Raw genomic sequence first — 6,391 nt, 5'->3', positions numbered from 1 at the left:
TTTTTCATATTCTATTTGTGGTTTTTTCTTCCATTTTTTTTATTTTTCCTTTTTGTACTTTTACTCTTCTATTTCACCTAGTTTTTTTAAGAACTTTGGGATCATATTTTATAAACATTTATTAGAGTTCAAAAAACAAAAATTAAACATTTTTAAATGTTTCTGTTGAACATTGTATGTTTATGTTGAATGTTTTATGTTTATGCTGTGTGTTTTATGTTTATGTTGCATGTATTTAGTTTTTATGTTCAACTTTCCAAAGGAACAATTTGTTACCCTTTTGTAGCAAAGAAATCTTTTATTTTGGCTCTTTATTTTCCTTTGTTCATGTTTCTAGTCTTGCCTATCATAAAAAATCCAAACTAATCATTCCAACACTTACTACACATGTCTTTAAAATGATCAAACTTTAAATCACCTCTAATAAACCCATGGTAAATTTGACTTAATTTGTGTCACCTTGTCTAAAGTTATTTAAAAAATTAAATTATCTCTCACTAATACCTTCAGTATTATTGACTGTGTCTGAGCTAAATCAAAATTATCAATTCTTTAATGTCTCTTAATAGCAATAATTCTCTAACCATGTCTTGATTTTCAAGAATGAAATCATCAAATGCAACTACTGAATTATCTAGATATTGATTTAATGGAATAATTTTCATTATTTTCAATAAGAGGAGAAATTTTTTTGTTACTCTTATCTTCAAATTTTACACATCTTTTCAAAAATAACGATACTTTGGTTTATATAAACTTTTAGAATAAATGTACAAAAGATTAATTTTATTCCAATTCAGCAATTCGCCTGCTAGAATATAATTATCTATCATTAATGTTGTTTTTTCCACAACCATTTGGACCTTTGATTGCGTATTGAATAGAATTATATAAAAGTTTACCATGTCTATTTTTCGATTTCTTTTCTCAAATTCTTATTTTTAGTTCCCAATCAGTTTTCATTTGATTAAATAATTTTTTTAATAGTCAACTGAGTGACAAGTCATCAGTTGTCAAATTAGAGGTTCACTATACCTATACCAAATATTTTTAGTAATGTTGCACTCGTTGGTTTTTATTCAACCTTTTAACTCCAAATACTATATCGAAAAATAATAAATTATGTTGTGAGAGCGAAATGATAGAAGTTCCTGTTGTTCAATGCAGTTTAAAAACTTATAAAAATTTATTCATTCGAGAAAAAAACCAAATATTCATATTAAGGATGATGTAATTTTGAGTAGAATTGTAATCGCAAGTGATGTAAATTGTATTTGGATATAAAAGAAAATAATATTGCAAGTGTACTAGGATTCAATAATCAAATTACTAAAGCAAATGAAAAACTGTTATTAATGATGTACCTAAAATCATTCAATTTGAATTAATTAATGTCAATTTTAATTTAACTGATGGAATGTTTGTTAAACATATTGATCATTTTCAAAGAGAATCTAATATTTGTGCTTCATTCAAGTGTAATACAGAATTTGGTAGACCAATAATTTATGAACCATATTATCCTGTAAATATCCCTATTTTTGAACCAATTCAGAATTTATATGTAATTATAATTGATGAAAATGATAATTTGACCAACTTCAATGGTACGTATGTAACAGTTGTTTTATAAATGTCTTAATAACAATTTGTCCTTAACAAATAATGAATAAAATCGAAAGTTATCAGTTTCCCTGTGAATGAGAAGACTAAAAATTATCTTGATCTCCCAATAAGAACATAGAGATTAATATAAATATTGGAGACTGGTGTGTTCATCCAAATCATGCACTATTTTATATGAGTTTTAGTATTAACAGAACTGATGGTACAGATTATCCATCTTATGATGGAAAATCCAATAAAATGTTAGTTGATAACTATGTGGCAAAGTTGTTCAAGATCATCACTATGAAAAAAAGGGAACAATATTTTGTCTAGAATGGAACATCCATTTATTTCTTCATCTGTCCTTATGAGGTTAAGTATTCCCCATGAGTTAACTATAGAACATCATATCCTTAATAATGTTATGATTATAATAAGAATAATGAAGTACTCTTTCCACTAGATTTGATGGATATTTCAATGGTTATAAGGAAGTGATATGGGAAGGATATTTAACAGTGATTTTTACTTGGAATTCAACTGCTGGAGATGCTATTTTCAGATGGGCTGATAAAAACGATGCTTTATTTGAAATAAGAGATACACTTCCAAAAGAAAGTAAATTGTAGTAGAATCTGTGGAATGTCGTGTTCCTGACATAATGTATGAACCTGAATATTCACCAGAGCTAGAAGAAGAAAGATTAAGAAATATAATTTCTTTCTCTGAATCAGAAACAATTGAAATATCCAGATTAGAAGGAAAAGAAATTTTGAACTAGATATTAGTAATTAACATAATTCTTCAGAATTTTATATGCCTTACCTTATTTTCTTTGTTTTCCAGAGTAGCCGAAAAACAATAAACTAATTTATTCTTCATTTTTCGATCATGTTAAATTACATAATATCTGTGTGAGAAATGGAGGAAATACATTTTTTCTCAAGAATTTTCGAATCTTCATCCACCAAATAATTATCTGAAGGCATATGATGCTTTCCTCGATTTTAAGACAGTCACTCAACTGAATGATGAAGTCAATGTGTGTACCTTCAGTTTTATTGAAAATTATCCTATTTTTGTATTAAATATGGATAGCAGAATGAATGCATTACCCACCCAGGAAACTACAATGAAATTAGTTGCCATTTTTAATGATAAAATTCTAAATATACAGTTTCATACTTAGTCATGTATGCTAACAATAATTTAACATATGATGGTCAGTATAGAGTTTTAAGTGAAAATTTTTAATATTATTTTGTATTCTGTATAAATGGATATGAGCATTAGAAGCACATACTTTCCCCACAAAGTAGTACATGTAGTTACCTGGATATCCTCAGATGGAAGTACGATGAATCAGATCTACCACATTGTTGTTAACCGAGGACACCATGGTAGTGTCAAACATCTGCGATTCTTCCCTTGGGAGATATGAATTCTGATCATTTCTTGGTGGTAGTCAAACTACACCTGAAAGTTTCTACCAGGTGGCGAAGAAGTCCCAAAAAGATGGCCTGCTTTGACAAGGATGAGTTGGAAGATGTAGAAGTGAGACAATGCTATCAAGATAAAATTGTAGAAAACCTCACAATATCAGAGAACCTTACCAACATGGAAGACACATGGTTGGTGTTAAGAAATGCAGTGTTACAGAGTGCAAGAGGAGAACTTGCTTGCCATCCAAAATGCAGAAGTAAAGTTTGGTTTGATGCAGAATGTCTAGAATCTAATGGGATGACATCAGCGAAGAGGATACAATGGTTAGAAAAACTCTTAGAAGAAGCAATGGTAGTCTACTGTGAAGAGTGGTGTAACATGTTTAGGAGGGCAACCACTGATGGGTGCACTGAAACGATTAATATCCACCATCTGGGCAGCAGAAATAATTCCTGAAGAATGGAAGGGAGGAATTATACGTAAGAACCTTCAACATCGCAGCGCGTCAGCAATCGTTGGTTAATATATTAAAAAACTAAAAACCCGCTTTGATTTTCGAAATCGAGGCGGGTTTTTAGTTTTTTAATAAGCAATTGTATGTCCCACCTTCAAGAATGGTGATGTTACCCAAGTATACAACTACTGAGTAATTTCGCTTCTAAAATTAGATAGAAAGTCTTTACAACCCTGCTGCTAAAACGAATGAAACCACTGTCTGAAGGAACTGTAGGGACATACGAATATGGGTTCATCCCAGGACGGTCTACCATTGACCATGTATGTACTTTGAGAGAGTTGATAGAAAAATTCTGTGAGTTCAGTTGGAAACTACACTTCATCTTCATCGATTTTCGGCGAACCTATGACAGCACTGATTGCACCACATTATGGGAAACGTTAGAGGAACTTGGCATCCCGTCGAAATATATCCGTCTAATTGCAACTTGCTATTCCCAGTCAACTTGTAAAGTACGGTGTGACCACCGACCAACACCATCTTTCAATATCCGAAATGGATTGAGAAAAGGAGATCCATTGGTCTCAAAATTATTTAACTTGGCCTTCGAAAAAGTAAGTCGTGACACTTGCCGAACGAGAGTAATGGAGATGGTGGGAGCAGACACAAATTCTGCCATTTTCTGACGATGTTGTGATCCTTGGCGACACTCTAGAGCAAATGTGTGCAAATATTTCCGCATTCCTCCAAAATGCAAAGGAAATTGGGCTGGAGGTGAACGAGGACAAAACTAAATATCATGGAATATCACGTCATCGAGTTCTCCCTCGCTCCATTGTTGTAGATGGGCATACCTTCGAACGAGTTGAAGAGTCATAACAAATGCTAATCGTGTCCTTAGTCTTAACAATCTTTTTAAATCTCGTCTGGTATCTCAGAAGAACAAAGTCAAACTTTACACGACAATGGTGAGGCCAGTATTTTATACGGCTGTGAAACTTGGGCTACATCAGGAAGAACAGAACATTCAATATGTGCATTTGAAAGAAAGATGCTTTGGAAGATCTATGGACCTGTCTACAATAACATGGAAGGCATATGGGAAAGAAGAGAGAATGAATACCTGTACCAGAGGTTTTGTAAACCACACATTGGACGAATATTGGGACAGAAACGACTACAATGGTTTGGCCACATCTTACGAGCGGACAGATCCCTTCCTAAGAGAGTCCTCCACTCTCAACCCACGGGGAAACGACCGAGAGGACGCCCTGTCCCCGGGCGGAGAAAAATCCACAACCCGACTGGGAACCGAACTTGGAACCGCATGGTCTAGTGGCGACAACGCTAGCCAGGCAGAACTTGCTAATGACCATGAGAAGGACAAATGAAAACAGTTTCAAGATGTGATTACACTGGTAGGAATGTAGCACCTGCAAGAGAAGATTTCACGTAGATGGCCCAAAATAAGGCAGTAGACATAGTTCAGAGAGTTTATGCAGTAAGCGAAATACATCTGTATTAGAAGTCCCATTTTTTTATACCATCCGTGAAGAACACAGTTGTCATTGAAAAATAGTGCAAATTAAGATTTTTATGAGAGACATATATAAGCATGCGATTAGACACTTATAAAATACAGTGTTATATATACCTTATGTTTGCTGGCCTTCCTCATAAAACGACGCATTGTCACATAAACTTACAAGATCATTTGGAATACATTAGTGGACTTTAAAATTAAAAACAATATATGATTACAGGACCGTTTATACATCTACATAAATACAAGTATATCTATACTAAAATATTATTAAAATAGTATGATATATTATACATACTTAATGAAATCCAAGTTAATGGCACTGACGTTGCCGAGGTCTTGCATCATAACGTCCTATTCCGGGGTCCAATAACATAAGATCGTTATGAGAAAACATATACAGTGTGGCCAACTGAAAGGTTTCAGCGCAAATATCTTGGGAATAATAACGGATATTGAGAAACGACTTTCCCGGGCATGAGTGTAAGGCAGGGGTTCATGAAAGTAATTGCTACGACACATTCTCACTAAAACTTGAGGTAATATTATTTTCAAGATAATTTTTAATGGTCGTCCCGGTTATTTCTCATGCAATCAGAAACATGAAACATCAGAAAAAGAATGGCCTTGGTTGCATCGCAATACGTCAATTGCGTCCCGAGAAACTGCAAAACCAATATGACGTTTAAAATAAAAAAACGCGCCACTATTGCAATCTCGAGATGCCAGCATGAGCCCCACGTTGTTAATAATCGCGATGTGATTTTCGTACGACGACGAGACAAACACCATTCTTACTGTTATTTGGTGGATCCAATAAAAATATGCAGTCACACAAAATGAAAAATAAGGAAAGGAGTTATTCGTTCACGCTTTCTTTATTACAGTATTAGAACGTTCATAACGATAGCGAAATAATGAGTACCACCCGCTAAAATAAACATATTTAATGGCTGACCAAGGTTCTAACAGAGGGAAAATGCTGACTTTACATAGTTCTACATCAATAACATAATGGTACATGACATATACGGGCCATATCAATGAACATTTTAATGATTACGTTACAACTGAACATTTTCACATTATGGAACGATGCATAAATGTACAGTAGTACCCACAGAACAAACAAATGTCTTCTTAGAAACACAGAAAATTCGTTTCGGTCTGCAATCACATTTCACACAGCAGAAACGCTACAACGTATATTCGAAGATATTGTGATTTACATAGTAACACCGCTGTGCACGCTCTGACACCTTTCGATTCACTGCTGTCAGCGTTTCTGGTGTTACTGCAACACATGCAGCGATAATATGGGCTTTCATGTTCTCCACTGT

This window comes from Schistocerca cancellata, chromosome 5 (genome assembly GCF_023864275.1).
Source record: "Schistocerca cancellata isolate TAMUIC-IGC-003103 chromosome 5, iqSchCanc2.1, whole genome shotgun sequence".
NCBI classification, from domain to species: Eukaryota; Metazoa; Arthropoda; class Insecta; order Orthoptera; family Acrididae; genus Schistocerca; species Schistocerca cancellata.
This window is presented reverse-complemented; position numbering follows the sequence as displayed.